The sequence below is a fragment of the Lissotriton helveticus genome, chromosome 1_2, assembly GCF_964261635.1.
Source record: "Lissotriton helveticus chromosome 1_2, aLisHel1.1, whole genome shotgun sequence".
NCBI lineage: Eukaryota > Metazoa > Chordata > Amphibia > Caudata > Salamandridae > Lissotriton > Lissotriton helveticus.
In genome coordinates, this window is record NC_136058.1 from 339,126,424 (window position 1) to 339,140,248 (window position 13,825).

At 45.4% G+C, this 13,825-nt stretch overlaps 24 non-coding genes across 24 annotated transcripts; 7 read left to right on the plus strand and 17 right to left on the minus strand.

Annotated features, from left to right (window-relative positions):
- Positions 1–347: 347 nt before the first annotated feature.
- Positions 348–433, minus strand: TRNAY-GUA (transfer RNA tyrosine (anticodon GUA)). Its single transcript is given in 2 exon segments — positions 348–383; positions 397–433. It is a non-coding gene; the product is annotated as a tRNA-Tyr (tRNA).
- A 756-nt stretch (positions 434–1,189) lies between these two features.
- TRNAA-UGC (transfer RNA alanine (anticodon UGC)) lies at positions 1,190–1,261 on the minus strand. Its single transcript has one exon. It is a non-coding gene; the product is annotated as a tRNA-Ala (tRNA).
- Positions 1,262–1,425: 164 nt separating this feature from the next.
- Positions 1,426–1,498, plus strand: TRNAM-CAU (transfer RNA methionine (anticodon CAU)). Its single transcript has one exon. It is a non-coding gene; the product is annotated as a tRNA-Met (tRNA).
- Positions 1,499–2,373: 875 nt separating this feature from the next.
- On the minus strand, positions 2,374–2,459 carry TRNAY-GUA (transfer RNA tyrosine (anticodon GUA)). Its single transcript is given in 2 exon segments — positions 2,374–2,409; positions 2,423–2,459. It is a non-coding gene; the product is annotated as a tRNA-Tyr (tRNA).
- A 756-nt stretch (positions 2,460–3,215) lies between these two features.
- On the minus strand, positions 3,216–3,287 carry TRNAA-UGC (transfer RNA alanine (anticodon UGC)). The gene has a single exon. It is a non-coding gene; the product is annotated as a tRNA-Ala (tRNA).
- Positions 3,288–3,451: 164 nt separating this feature from the next.
- Positions 3,452–3,524, plus strand: TRNAM-CAU (transfer RNA methionine (anticodon CAU)). The gene has a single exon. It is a non-coding gene; the product is annotated as a tRNA-Met (tRNA).
- Positions 3,525–3,719: 195 nt separating this feature from the next.
- Positions 3,720–3,791, minus strand: TRNAA-CGC (transfer RNA alanine (anticodon CGC)). The gene has a single exon. It is a non-coding gene; the product is annotated as a tRNA-Ala (tRNA).
- A 613-nt stretch (positions 3,792–4,404) lies between these two features.
- Positions 4,405–4,490, minus strand: TRNAY-GUA (transfer RNA tyrosine (anticodon GUA)). Its single transcript is given in 2 exon segments — positions 4,405–4,440; positions 4,454–4,490. It is a non-coding gene; the product is annotated as a tRNA-Tyr (tRNA).
- A 756-nt stretch (positions 4,491–5,246) lies between these two features.
- TRNAA-UGC (transfer RNA alanine (anticodon UGC)) lies at positions 5,247–5,318 on the minus strand. The gene has a single exon. It is a non-coding gene; the product is annotated as a tRNA-Ala (tRNA).
- A 164-nt stretch (positions 5,319–5,482) lies between these two features.
- On the plus strand, positions 5,483–5,555 carry TRNAM-CAU (transfer RNA methionine (anticodon CAU)). The gene has a single exon. It is a non-coding gene; the product is annotated as a tRNA-Met (tRNA).
- An 875-nt stretch (positions 5,556–6,430) lies between these two features.
- On the minus strand, positions 6,431–6,516 carry TRNAY-GUA (transfer RNA tyrosine (anticodon GUA)). The gene is given in 2 exon segments: positions 6,431–6,466; positions 6,480–6,516. It is a non-coding gene; the product is annotated as a tRNA-Tyr (tRNA).
- Positions 6,517–7,263: 747 nt separating this feature from the next.
- On the minus strand, positions 7,264–7,335 carry TRNAA-UGC (transfer RNA alanine (anticodon UGC)). The gene has a single exon. It is a non-coding gene; the product is annotated as a tRNA-Ala (tRNA).
- Positions 7,336–7,499: 164 nt separating this feature from the next.
- On the plus strand, positions 7,500–7,572 carry TRNAM-CAU (transfer RNA methionine (anticodon CAU)). Its single transcript has one exon. It is a non-coding gene; the product is annotated as a tRNA-Met (tRNA).
- A 195-nt stretch (positions 7,573–7,767) lies between these two features.
- On the minus strand, positions 7,768–7,839 carry TRNAA-CGC (transfer RNA alanine (anticodon CGC)). Its single transcript has one exon. It is a non-coding gene; the product is annotated as a tRNA-Ala (tRNA).
- Positions 7,840–8,452: 613 nt separating this feature from the next.
- Positions 8,453–8,538, minus strand: TRNAY-GUA (transfer RNA tyrosine (anticodon GUA)). Its single transcript is given in 2 exon segments — positions 8,453–8,488; positions 8,502–8,538. It is a non-coding gene; the product is annotated as a tRNA-Tyr (tRNA).
- A 756-nt stretch (positions 8,539–9,294) lies between these two features.
- TRNAA-UGC (transfer RNA alanine (anticodon UGC)) lies at positions 9,295–9,366 on the minus strand. The gene has a single exon. It is a non-coding gene; the product is annotated as a tRNA-Ala (tRNA).
- Positions 9,367–9,530: 164 nt separating this feature from the next.
- On the plus strand, positions 9,531–9,603 carry TRNAM-CAU (transfer RNA methionine (anticodon CAU)). Its single transcript has one exon. It is a non-coding gene; the product is annotated as a tRNA-Met (tRNA).
- An 875-nt stretch (positions 9,604–10,478) lies between these two features.
- TRNAY-GUA (transfer RNA tyrosine (anticodon GUA)) lies at positions 10,479–10,564 on the minus strand. The gene is given in 2 exon segments: positions 10,479–10,514; positions 10,528–10,564. It is a non-coding gene; the product is annotated as a tRNA-Tyr (tRNA).
- A 747-nt stretch (positions 10,565–11,311) lies between these two features.
- Positions 11,312–11,383, minus strand: TRNAA-UGC (transfer RNA alanine (anticodon UGC)). The gene has a single exon. It is a non-coding gene; the product is annotated as a tRNA-Ala (tRNA).
- A 164-nt stretch (positions 11,384–11,547) lies between these two features.
- On the plus strand, positions 11,548–11,620 carry TRNAM-CAU (transfer RNA methionine (anticodon CAU)). Its single transcript has one exon. It is a non-coding gene; the product is annotated as a tRNA-Met (tRNA).
- Positions 11,621–11,815: 195 nt separating this feature from the next.
- TRNAA-CGC (transfer RNA alanine (anticodon CGC)) lies at positions 11,816–11,887 on the minus strand. The gene has a single exon. It is a non-coding gene; the product is annotated as a tRNA-Ala (tRNA).
- Positions 11,888–12,500: 613 nt separating this feature from the next.
- Positions 12,501–12,586, minus strand: TRNAY-GUA (transfer RNA tyrosine (anticodon GUA)). The gene is given in 2 exon segments: positions 12,501–12,536; positions 12,550–12,586. It is a non-coding gene; the product is annotated as a tRNA-Tyr (tRNA).
- Positions 12,587–13,342: 756 nt separating this feature from the next.
- TRNAA-UGC (transfer RNA alanine (anticodon UGC)) lies at positions 13,343–13,414 on the minus strand. The gene has a single exon. It is a non-coding gene; the product is annotated as a tRNA-Ala (tRNA).
- A 164-nt stretch (positions 13,415–13,578) lies between these two features.
- On the plus strand, positions 13,579–13,651 carry TRNAM-CAU (transfer RNA methionine (anticodon CAU)). The gene has a single exon. It is a non-coding gene; the product is annotated as a tRNA-Met (tRNA).
- The last annotated feature ends 174 nt before the right edge of the window (positions 13,652–13,825 follow it).

Here is a 13,825-nt window from a genome sequence, read left to right on the forward strand (position 1 = left end):
TCGGGGGATGATTCCATTGGCTATGCCCTCTTGCCCATCGGTGGACACTCAAATTGAAGGCAAGTCACAGTGTGATTGGCTGCCAAGCAGCTACCGTGGTGCAATGCAATTGGAAGTCTGCCAAGGGCATACATGTACTAATGCAATGCTTTGGTAGCAGTTTTGATCAGCAGGTTTCCTTTACTGTTCTTCACGCCTCCCCTAGCGATGACTATGTCATCAATTCCCTTTGAAAGCAGATAGAGTACGCTTCTTTTCCAGTATTTATCGAAGCTCGGGGACTTTTTCATAATCAACGGAAGGTATTGTTGATTAACAGCAAAAGACATGGAAATGAAACCACAAAATCCTTCGAGCCGGATTTGAACCAGCGACCTAAGGATGCCCGAATTAATGCTACAGTCCTCCGCTCTACCAACTGAGCTATCGAAGGAGGGGTAGCAGAAGCTCATAGCACTGAAATTACCTCTCGCTCAAGAAAGGTTGTGGGGGGTGGGGACCAGGAGCAGACAGATGAAAATCATCAATATTAATCGCGGCTCCCTCTCAAAGCTACCACTTCTGAGAGCACACTGTGAGTTACGTCTTATCACCTCAAAGGAGGATTTCACACCAAAGTGGATGTTCCGTCTTGGCTTGGTGAAAAGCAGGGGCGCCGCAATGATGAATTTTACAGAAAGGAAAGGAACTTTGATACAAAGACCTTAGGAAGCATTGGTGGCAAATGGATGGAAGCCTTTAACCGTGAGAAAAATGACAGAAAGTTATGGGAGTCATTACCACGCACCCAGCTTCAAGAACATGCATTTTGGGTTCATTTTTGAAAGGAAAGAGAATGGAAAAATCAGTAGAGTAAAGGCAACATATTCAGTTTTTCTTGAAGCTACTGTAGAGAGTCTCTGGTTTAGAGGAAGAACCCTTACCAATGACCAAGATGGCTGCCACAGATTTCTATCCTAAATGTATTAAGATTGCCAAGATTAATCATCACTTTGATGGCTTAAACAAGTAAGATTCTTTGGTTCTATAAGCATAAAAAATGAGATAGCCCCATTTCATGGGGTTTTCCAAGGCACACGTCTCACAGTTTAAGTGGGGTTTGTATCCCAGTTGCATGACATATCTCTTCCTTAATACTGACAGCCAGCCTAGTTTTCTGCCAAAATCCAAGATAAGCATGGCAAAAGTCTGGAGATGCCGGGGATTGAACCCGGGGCCTCATACATGCAAAGCATGCGCTCTACCACTGAGCTACATCCCCTTGTATGCCAAGTTTTACTGTATGCATGGAAACCCTGAATGTAAGTGTCTGCCAAGTCAACCCACTTGACACTGCAGCATAAAGTCTCAGTCAGGAAAATCCTTAAGCCTCGCACCTGGATTATCTTCCTGGTCTATAGTCTTGTTTAGAGATGCTTGTGTGCAGCCTTCTTAGCGCAGTAGGCAGCGCGTCAGTCTCATAATCTGAAGGTCCTGAGTTCGATCCTCAGAGAGGGCATTTATTTCCTCCTTTTGGCAAGCAAAATTCTCAGATTTTCTTGAAAAGTGGAAACTATGCCTATTTCAAACAATATTTTTCAATGCAACCTATTTAAGTGGGGTTCTGACCCCCCAACTGCCTGAGAAACCTCAACTTTCCACAAGGTGGCAGGCTAGCCTTCTGGAAAAAGCCGAGATACAGAACAGCGACTCCTGGAGATGCCGGGGATTGAACCCGGGGCCTCATACATGCATGCGCTCTACCACTGAGCTACATCCCCTCCACTGCCCTCTAAAGTTTTGCTGGATGCAAGGAGACTCTGGAGCCCACGGACTGCAAAGTCTCGATTTGAGACTAGAATGTAAAGTGTCAGGCATGAAATTGCCCACGCCTTACGTGAGGGCTGTCTTCATGGAGCATATACTTAGTGCAATCAGGGTTCGATTCTCCGGCAGGGCTTTTATTTGCTCAGTTTGGAATGCAAAACTTCTCAGGATTTCCCCAAATGTGTAAACTGTTGGTCTACTTTCCAGCTTGCTCAGCCTTTCGGGGGATGATTCCATTGGCTATGCCCTCTTGCCCATCGGTGGACACTCAAATTGAAGGCAAGTCACAGTGTGATTGGCTGCCAAGCAGCTACCGTGGTGCAATGCAATTGGAAGTCTGCCAAGGGCATACATGTACTAATGCAATGCTTTGGTAGCAGTTTTGATCAGCAGGTTTCCATTACTGTTCTTCACGCCTCCCCTAGCGATGACTATGTCATCAATTCCCTTTGAAAGCAGATAGAGTACGCTTCTTTTCCAGTATTTATCGAAGCTCGGGGACTTTTTCATAATCAACGGAAGGTATTGTTGATTAACAGCAAAAGACATGGAAATGAAACCACAAAATCCTTCGAGCCGGATTTGAACCAGCGACCTAAGGATGCCCGAATTAATGCTACAGTCCTGCGCTCTACCAACTGAGCTATCGAAGGAGGGGTAGCAGAAGCTCATAGCACTGAAATTACCTCTCGCTCAAGAAAGGTTGTGGGGGGTGGGGACCAGGAGCAGACAGATGAAAATCATCAATATTAATCGCGGCTCCCTCTCAAAGCTACCACTTCTGAGAGCACACTGTGAGTTACGTCTTATCACCTCAAAGGAGGATTTCACACCAAAGTGGATGTTCCGTCTTGGCTTGGTGAAAAGCAGGGGCGCCGCAATGATGAATTTTACAGAAAGGAAAGGAACTTTGATACAAAGACCTTAGGAAGCATTGGTGGCAAATGGATGGAAGCCTTTAACCGTGAGAAAAATGACAGAAAGTTATGGGAGTCATTACCACGCACCCAGCTTCAAGAACATGCATTTTGGGTTCATTTTTGAAAGGAAAGAGAATGGAAAAATCAGTAGAGTAAAGGCAACATATTCAGTTTTTCTTGAAGCTACTGTAGAGAGTCTCTGGTTTAGAGGAAGAACCCTTACCAATGACCAAGATGGCTGCCACCGATTTCTATCCTAAATGTATTAAGATTGCCAAGATTAATCATCACTTTGATGGCTTAAACAAGTAAGATTCTTTGGTTCTATAAGCATCAAAAATGAGATAGCCCCATTTCATGGGGTTTTCCAAGGCACACGTCTCACAGTTTAAGTGGGGTTCGTATCCCAGTTGCATGACATATCTCTTCCTTAATACTGACAGCCAGCCTAGTTTTCTGCCAAAATCCAAGATAAGCATGGCAAAAGTCTGGAGATGCCGGGGATTGAACCCGGGGCCTCATACATGCAAAGCATGCGCTCTACCACTGAGCTACATCCCCTTATATGCCAAGTTTTACTGTATGCATGGAAACCCTGAATGTAAGTGTCTGCCAAGTCAACCCACTTGACACTGCAGCATAAAGTCTCAGTCAGGAAAATCCTTAAGCCTCGCACCTGGATTATCTTCCTGGTCTATAGTCTTGTTTAGAGATGCTTGTGTGCAGCCTTCTTAGCGCAGTAGGCAGCGCGTCAGTCTCATAATCTGAAGGTCCTGAGTTCGATCCTCAGAGAGGGCAATTATTTCCTCCTTTTGGCAAGCAAAATTCTCAGATTTTCTTGAACAGTGGAAACTATGCCTATTTCAAACAATATTTTTCAATGCAACCTATTTAAGTGGGGTTCTGACCCCCCAACTGCCTGAGAAACCTCAACTTTCCACAAGGTGGCAGGCTAGCCTTCTGGAAAAAGCCGAGATACAGAACAGCGACTCCTGGAGATGCCGGGGATTGAACCCGGGGCCTCATACATGCGAAGCATGCGCTCTACCACTGAGCTACATCCCCTCCACTGCCCTCTAAAGTTTTGCTGGATGCAAGGAGACTCTGGAGCCCACGGACTGCAAAGTCTCGATTTGAGACTAGAATGTAAAGTGTCAGGCATGAAATTGCCCACGCCTTACGTGAGGGCTGTCTTCATGGAGCATATACTTAGTGCAATCAGGGTTCGATTCTCCGGCAGGGCTTTTATTTGCTCAGTTTGGAATGCAAAACTTCTCAGGATTTCCCCAAATGTGTAAACTGTTGGTCTACTTTCCAGCTTGCTCAGCCTTTCGGGGGATGATTCCATTGGCTATGCCCTCTTGCCCATCGGTGGACACTCAAATTGAAGGCAAGTCACAGTGTGATTGGCTGCCAAGCAGCTACCGTGGTGCAATGCAATTGGAAGTCTGCCAAGGGCATACATGTACTAATGCAATGCTTTGGTAGCAGTTTTGATCAGCAGGTTTCCTTTACTGTTCTTCACGCCTCCCCTAGCGATGACTATGTCATCAATTCCCTTTGAAAGCAGATAGAGTACGCTTCTTTTCCAGTATTTATCGAAGCTCGGGGACTTTTTCATAATCAACGGAAGGTATTGTTGATTAACAGCAAAAGACATGGAAATGAAACCACAAAATCCTTCGAGCCGGATTTGAACCAGCGACCTAAGGATGCCCGAATTAATGCTACAGTCCTCCGCTCTACCAACTGAGCTATCGAAGGAGGGGTAGCAGAAGCTCATAGCACTGAAATTACCTCTCGCTCAAGAAAGGTTGTGGGGGGTGGGGACCAGGAGCAGACAGATGAAAATCATCAATATTAATCGCGGCTCCCTCTCAAAGCTACCACTTCTGAGAGCACACTGTGAGTTACGTCTTATCACCTCAAAGGAGGATTTCACACCAAAGTGGATGTTCCGTCTTGGCTTGGTGAAAAGCAGGGGCGCCGCAATGATGAATTTTACAGAAAGGAAAGGAACTTTGATACAAAGACCTTAGGAAGCATTGGTGGCAAATGGATGGAAGCCTTTAACCGTGAGAAAAATGACAGAAAGTTATGGGAGTCATTACCACGCACCCAGCTTCAAGAACATGCATTTTGGGTTCATTTTTGAAAGGAAAGAGAATGGAAAAATCAGTAGAGTAAAGGCAACATATTCAGTTTTTCTTGAAGCTACTGTAGAGAGTCTCTGGTTTAGAGGAAGAACCCTTACCAATGACCAAGATGGCTGCCACAGATTTCTATCCTAAATGTATTAAGATTGCCAAGATTAATCATCACTTTGATGGCTTAAACAAGTAAGATTCTTTGGTTCTATAAGCATAAAAAATGAGATAGCCCCATTTCATGGGGTTTTCCAAGGCACACGTCTCACAGTTTAAGTGGGGTTTGTATCCCAGTTGCATGACATATCTCTTCCTTAATACTGACAGCCAGCCTAGTTTTCTGCCAAAATCCAAGATAAGCATGGCAAAAGTCTGGAGATGCCGGGGATTGAACCCGGGGCCTCATACATGCAAAGCATGCGCTCTACCACTGAGCTACATCCCCTTGTATGCCAAGTTTTACTGTATGCATGGAAACCCTGAATGTAAGTGTCTGCCAAGTCAACCCACTTGACACTGCAGCATAAAGTCTCAGTCAGGAAAATCCTTAAGCCTCGCACCTGGATTATCTTCCTGGTCTATAGTCTTGTTTAGAGATGCTTGTGTGCAGCCTTCTTAGCGCAGTAGGCAGCGCGTCAGTCTCATAATCTGAAGGTCCTGAGTTCGATCCTCAGAGAGGGCATTTATTTCCTCCTTTTGGCAAGCAAAATTCTCAGATTTTCTTGAAAAGTGGAAACTATGCCTATTTCAAACAATATTTTTCAATGCAACCTATTTAAGTGGGGTTCTGACCCCCCAACTGCCTGAGAAACCTCAACTTTCCACAAGGTGGCAGGCTAGCCTTCTGGAAAAAGCCGAGATACAGAACAGCGACTCCTGGAGATGCCGGGGATTGAACCCGGGGCCTCATACATGCATGCGCTCTACCACTGAGCTACATCCCCTCCACTGCCCTCTAAAGTTTTGCTGGATGCAAGGAGACTCTGGAGCCCACGGACTGCAAAGTCTCGATTTGAGACTAGAATGTAAAGTGTCAGGCATGAAATTGCCCACGCCTTACGTGAGGGCTGTCTTCATGGAGCATATACTTAGTGCAATCAGGGTTCGATTCTCCGGCAGGGCTTTTATTTGCTCAGTTTGGAATGCAAAACTTCTCAGGATTTCCCCAAATGTGTAAACTGTTGGTCTACTTTCCAGCTTGCTCAGCCTTTCGGGGGATGATTCCATTGGCTATGCCCTCTTGCCCATCGGTGGACACTCAAATTGAAGGCAAGTCACAGTGTGATTGGCTGCCAAGCAGCTACCGTGGTGCAATGCAATTGGAAGTCTGCCAAGGGCATACATGTACTAATGCAATGCTTTGGTAGCAGTTTTGATCAGCAGGTTTCCATTACTGTTCTTCACGCCTCCCCTAGCGATGACTATGTCATCAATTCCCTTTGAAAGCAGATAGAGTACGCTTCTTTTCCAGTATTTATCGAAGCTCGGGGACTTTTTCATAATCAACGGAAGGTATTGTTGATTAACAGCAAAAGACATGGAAATGAAACCACAAAATCCTTCGAGCCGGATTTGAACCAGCGACCTAAGGATGCCCGAATTAATGCTACAGTCCTGCGCTCTACCAACTGAGCTATCGAAGGAGGGGTAGCAGAAGCTCATAGCACTGAAATTACCTCTCGCTCAAGAAAGGTTGTGGGGGGTGGGGACCAGGAGCAGACAGATGAAAATCATCAATATTAATCGCGGCTCCCTCTCAAAGCTACCACTTCTGAGAGCACACTGTGAGTTACGTCTTATCACCTCAAAGGAGGATTTCACACCAAAGTGGATGTTCCGTCTTGGCTTGGTGAAAAGCAGGGGCGCCGCAATGATGAATTTTACAGAAAGGAAAGGAACTTTGATACAAAGACCTTAGGAAGCATTGGTGGCAAATGGATGGAAGCCTTTAACCGTGAGAAAAATGACAGAAAGTTATGGGAGTCATTACCACGCACCCAGCTTCAAGAACATGCATTTTGGGTTCATTTTTGAAAGGAAAGAGAATGGAAAAATCAGTAGAGTAAAGGCAACATATTCAGTTTTTCTTGAAGCTACTGTAGAGAGTCTCTGGTTTAGAGGAAGAACCCTTACCAATGACCAAGATGGCTGCCACCGATTTCTATCCTAAATGTATTAAGATTGCCAAGATTAATCATCACTTTGATGGCTTAAACAAGTAAGATTCTTTGGTTCTATAAGCATCAAAAATGAGATAGCCCCATTTCATGGGGTTTTCCAAGGCACACGTCTCACAGTTTAAGTGGGGTTCGTATCCCAGTTGCATGACATATCTCACTGACAGCCAGCCTAGTTTTCTGCCAAAATCCAAGATAAGCATGGCAAAAGTCTGGAGATGCCGGGGATTGAACCCGGGGCCTCATACATGCAAAGCATGCGCTCTACCACTGAGCTACATCCCCTTATATGCCAAGTTTTACTGTATGCATGGAAACCCTGAATGTAAGTGTCTGCCAAGTCAACCCACTTGACACTGCAGCATAAAGTCTCAGTCAGGAAAATCCTTAAGCCTCGCACCTGGATTATCTTCCTGGTCTATAGTCTTGTTTAGAGATGCTTGTGTGCAGCCTTCTTAGCGCAGTAGGCAGCGCGTCAGTCTCATAATCTGAAGGTCCTGAGTTCGATCCTCAGAGAGGGCAATTATTTCCTCCTTTTGGCAAGCAAAATTCTCAGATTTTCTTGAACAGTGGAAACTATGCCTATTTCAAACAATATTTTTCAATGCAACCTATTTAAGTGGGGTTCTGACCCCCCAACTGCCTGAGAAACCTCAACTTTCCACAAGGTGGCAGGCTAGCCTTCTGGAAAAAGCCGAGATACAGAACAGCGACTCCTGGAGATGCCGGGGATTGAACCCGGGGCCTCATACATGCGAAGCATGCGCTCTACCACTGAGCTACATCCCCTCCACTGCCCTCTAAAGTTTTGCTGGATGCAAGGAGACTCTGGAGCCCACGGACTGCAAAGTCTCGATTTGAGACTAGAATGTAAAGTGTCAGGCATGAAATTGCCCACGCCTTACGTGAGGGCTGTCTTCATGGAGCATATACTTAGTGCAATCAGGGTTCGATTCTCCGGCAGGGCTTTTATTTGCTCAGTTTGGAATGCAAAACTTCTCAGGATTTCCCCAAATGTGTAAACTGTTGGTCTACTTTCCAGCTTGCTCAGCCTTTCGGGGGATGATTCCATTGGCTATGCCCTCTTGCCCATCGGTGGACACTCAAATTGAAGGCAAGTCACAGTGTGATTGGCTGCCAAGCAGCTACCGTGGTGCAATGCAATTGGAAGTCTGCCAAGGGCATACATGTACTAATGCAATGCTTTGGTAGCAGTTTTGATCAGCAGGTTTCCTTTACTGTTCTTCACGCCTCCCCTAGCGATGACTATGTCATCAATTCCCTTTGAAAGCAGATAGAGTACGCTTCTTTTCCAGTATTTATCGAAGCTCGGGGACTTTTTCATAATCAACGGAAGGTATTGTTGATTAACAGCAAAAGACATGGAAATGAAACCACAAAATCCTTCGAGCCGGATTTGAACCAGCGACCTAAGGATGCCCGAATTAATGCTACAGTCCTCCGCTCTACCAACTGAGCTATCGAAGGAGGGGTAGCAGAAGCTCATAGCACTGAAATTACCTCTCGCTCAAGAAAGGTTGTGGGGGGTGGGGACCAGGAGCAGACAGATGAAAATCATCAATATTAATCGCGGCTCCCTCTCAAAGCTACCACTTCTGAGAGCACACTGTGAGTTACGTCTTATCACCTCAAAGGAGGATTTCACACCAAAGTGGATGTTCCGTCTTGGCTTGGTGAAAAGCAGGGGCGCCGCAATGATGAATTTTACAGAAAGGAAAGGAACTTTGATACAAAGACCTTAGGAAGCATTGGTGGCAAATGGATGGAAGCCTTTAACCGTGAGAAAAATGACAGAAAGTTATGGGAGTCATTACCACGCACCCAGCTTCAAGAACATGCATTTTGGGTTCATTTTTGAAAGGAAAGAGAATGGAAAAATCAGTAGAGTAAAGGCAACATATTCAGTTTTTCTTGAAGCTACTGTAGAGAGTCTCTGGTTTAGAGGAAGAACCCTTACCAATGACCAAGATGGCTGCCACCGATTTCTATCCTAAATGTATTAAGATTGCCAAGATTAATCATCACTTTGATGGCTTAAACAAGTAAGATTCTTTGGTTCTATAAGCATCAAAAATGAGATAGCCCCATTTCATGGGGTTTTCCAAGGCACACGTCTCACAGTTTAAGTGGGGTTCGTATCCCAGTTGCATGACATATCTCTTCCTTAATACTGACAGCCAGCCTAGTTTTCTGCCAAAATCCAAGATAAGCATGGCAAAAGTCTGGAGATGCCGGGGATTGAACCCGGGGCCTCATACATGCAAAGCATGCGCTCTACCACTGAGCTACATCCCCTTGTATGCCAAGTTTTACTGTATGCATGGAAACCCTGAATGTAAGTGTCTGCCAAGTCAACCCACTTGACACTGCAGCATAAAGTCTCAGTCAGGAAAATCCTTAAGCCTCGCACCTGGATTATCTTCCTGGTCTATAGTCTTGTTTAGAGATGCTTGTGTGCAGCCTTCTTAGCGCAGTAGGCAGCGCGTCAGTCTCATAATCTGAAGGTCCTGAGTTCGATCCTCAGAGAGGGCATTTATTTCCTCCTTTTGGCAAGCAAAATTCTCAGATTTTCTTGAAAAGTGGAAACTATGCCTATTTCAAACAATATTTTTCAATGCAACCTATTTAAGTGGGGTTCTGACCCCCCAACTGCCTGAGAAACCTCAACTTTCCACAAGGTGGCAGGCTAGCCTTCTGGAAAAAGCCGAGATACAGAACAGCGACTCCTGGAGATGCCGGGGATTGAACCCGGGGCCTCATACATGCATGCGCTCTACCACTGAGCTACATCCCCTCCACTGCCCTCTAAAGTTTTGCTGGATGCAAGGAGACTCTGGAGCCCACGGACTGCAAAGTCTCGATTTGAGACTAGAATGTAAAGTGTCAGGCATGAAATTGCCCACGCCTTACGTGAGGGCTGTCTTCATGGAGCATATACTTAGTGCAATCAGGGTTCGATTCTCCGGCAGGGCTTTTATTTGCTCAGTTTGGAATGCAAAACTTCTCAGGATTTCCCCAAATGTGTAAACTGTTGGTCTACTTTCCAGCTTGCTCAGCCTTTCGGGGGATGATTCCATTGGCTATGCCCTCTTGCCCATCGGTGGACACTCAAATTGAAGGCAAGTCACAGTGTGATTGGCTGCCAAGCAGCTACCGTGGTGCAATGCAATTGGAAGTCTGCCAAGGGCATACATGTACTAATGCAATGCTTTGGTAGCAGTTTTGATCAGCAGGTTTCCTTTACTGTTCTTCACGCCTCCCCTAGCGATGACTATGTCATCAATTCCCTTTGAAAGCAGATAGAGTACGCTTCTTTTCCAGTATTTATCGAAGCTCGGGGACTTTTTCATAATCAACGGAAGGTATTGTTGATTAACAGCAAAAGACATGGAAATGAAACCACAAAATCCTTCGAGCCGGATTTGAACCAGCGACCTAAGGATGCCCGAATTAATGCTACAGTCCTCCGCTCTACCAACTGAGCTATCGAAGGAGGGGTAGCAGAAGCTCATAGCACTGAAATTACCTCTCGCTCAAGAAAGGTTGTGGGGGGTGGGGACCAGGAGCAGACAGATGAAAATCATCAATATTAATCGCGGCTCCCTCTCAAAGCTACCACTTCTGAGAGCACACTGTGAGTTACGTCTTATCACCTCAAAGGAGGATTTCACACCAAAGTGGATGTTCCGTCTTGGCTTGGTGAAAAGCAGGGGCGCCGCAATGATGAATTTTACAGAAAGGAAAGGAACTTTGATACAAAGACCTTAGGAAGCATTGGTGGCAAATGGATGGAAGCCTTTAACCGTGAGAAAAATGACAGAAAGTTATGGGAGTCATTACCACGCACCCAGCTTCAAGAACATGCATTTTGGGTTCATTTTTGAAAGGAAAGAGAATGGAAAAATCAGTAGAGTAAAGGCAACATATTCAGTTTTTCTTGAAGCTACTGTAGAGAGTCTCTGGTTTAGAGGAAGAACCCTTACCAATGACCAAGATGGCTGCCACCGATTTCTATCCTAAATGTATTAAGATTGCCAAGATTAATCATCACTTTGATGGCTTAAACAAGTAAGATTCTTTGGTTCTATAAGCATCAAAAATGAGATAGCCCCATTTCATGGGGTTTTCCAAGGCACACGTCTCACAGTTTAAGTGGGGTTCGTATCCCAGTTGCATGACATATCTCACTGACAGCCAGCCTAGTTTTCTGCCAAAATCCAAGATAAGCATGGCAAAAGTCTGGAGATGCCGGGGATTGAACCCGGGGCCTCATACATGCAAAGCATGCGCTCTACCACTGAGCTACATCCCCTTATATGCCAAGTTTTACTGTATGCATGGAAACCCTGAATGTAAGTGTCTGCCAAGTCAACCCACTTGACACTGCAGCATAAAGTCTCAGTCAGGAAAATCCTTAAGCCTCGCACCTGGATTATCTTCCTGGTCTATAGTCTTGTTTAGAGATGCTTGTGTGCAGCCTTCTTAGCGCAGTAGGCAGCGCGTCAGTCTCATAATCTGAAGGTCCTGAGTTCGATCCTCAGAGAGGGCAATTATTTCCTCCTTTTGGCAAGCAAAATTCTCAGATTTTCTTGAACAGTGGAAACTATGCCTATTTCAAACAATATTTTTCAATGCAACCTATTTAAGTGGGGTTCTGACCCCCCAACTGCCTGAGAAACCTCAACTTTCCACAAGGTGGCAGGCTAGCCTTCTGGAAAAAGCCGAGATACAGAACAGCGACTCCTGGAGATGCCGGGGATTGAACCCGGGGCCTCATACATGCGAAGCATGCGCTCTACCACTGAGCTACATCCCCTCCACTGCCCTCTAAAGTTTTGCTGGATGCAAGGAGACTCTGGAGCCCACGGACTGCAAAGTCTCGATTTGAGACTAGAATGTAAAGTGTCAGGCATGAAATTGCCCACGCCTTACGTGAGGGCTGTCTTCATGGAGCATATACTTAGTGCAATCAGGGTTCGATTCTCCGGCAGGGCTTTTATTTGCTCAGTTTGGAATGCAAAACTTCTCAGGATTTCCCCAAATGTGTAAACTGTTGGTCTACTTTCCAGCTTGCTCAGCCTTTCGGGGGATGATTCCATTGGCTATGCCCTCTTGCCCATCGGTGGACACTCAAATTGAAGGCAAGTCACAGTGTGATTGGCTGCCAAGCAGCTACCGTGGTGCAATGCAATTGGAAGTCTGCCAAGGGCATACATGTACTAATGCAATGCTTTGGTAGCAGTTTTGATCAGCAGGTTTCCTTTACTGTTCTTCACGCCTCCCCTAGCGATGACTATGTCATCAATTCCCTTTGAAAGCAGATAGAGTACGCTTCTTTTCCAGTATTTATCGAAGCTCGGGGACTTTTTCATAATCAACGGAAGGTATTGTTGATTAACAGCAAAAGACATGGAAATGAAACCACAAAATCCTTCGAGCCGGATTTGAACCAGCGACCTAAGGATGCCCGAATTAATGCTACAGTCCTCCGCTCTACCAACTGAGCTATCGAAGGAGGGGTAGCAGAAGCTCATAGCACTGAAATTACCTCTCGCTCAAGAAAGGTTGTGGGGGGTGGGGACCAGGAGCAGACAGATGAAAATCATCAATATTAATCGCGGCTCCCTCTCAAAGCTACCACTTCTGAGAGCACACTGTGAGTTACGTCTTATCACCTCAAAGGAGGATTTCACACCAAAGTGGATGTTCCGTCTTGGCTTGGTGAAAAGCAGGGGCGCCGCAATGATGAATTTTACAGAAAGGAAAGGAACTTTGATACAAAGACCTTAGGAAGCATTGGTGGCAAATGGATGGAAGCCTTTAACCGTGAGAAAAATGACAGAAAGTTATGGGAGTCATTACCACGCACCCAGCTTCAAGAACATGCATTTTGGGTTCATTTTTGAAAGGAAAGAGAATGGAAAAATCAGTAGAGTAAAGGCAACATATTCAGTTTTTCTTGAAGCTACTGTAGAGAGTCTCTGGTTTAGAGGAAGAACCCTTACCAATGACCAAGATGGCTGCCACCGATTTCTATCCTAAATGTATTAAGATTGCCAAGATTAATCATCACTTTGATGGCTTAAACAAGTAAGATTCTTTGGTTCTATAAGCATCAAAAATGAGATAGCCCCATTTCATGGGGTTTTCCAAGGCACACGTCTCACAGTTTAAGTGGGGTTCGTATCCCAGTTGCATGACATATCTCTTCCTTAATACTGACAGCCAGCCTAGTTTTCTGCCAAAATCCAAGATAAGCATGGCAAAAGTCTGGAGATGCCGGGGATTGAACCCGGGGCCTCATACATGCAAAGCATGCGCTCTACCACTGAGCTACATCCCCTTGTATGCCAAGTTTTACTGTATGCATGGAAACCCTGAATGTAAGTGTCTGCCAAGTCAACCCACTTGACACTGCAGCATAAAGTCTCAGTCAGGAAAATCCTTAAGCCTCGCACCTGGATTATCTTCCTGGTCTATAGTCTTGTTTAGAGATGCTTGTGTGCAGCCTTCTTAGCGCAGTAGGCAGCGCGTCAGTCTCATAATCTGAAGGTCCTGAGTTCGATCCTCAGAGAGGGCATTTATTTCCTCCTTTTGGCAAGCAAAATTCTCAGATTTTCTTGAAAAGTGGAAACTATGCCTATTTCAAACAATATTTTTCAATGCAACCTATTTAAGTGGGGTTCTGACCCCCCAACTGCCTGAGAAACCTCAACTTTCCACAAGGTGGCAGGCTAGCCTTCTGGAAAAAGCC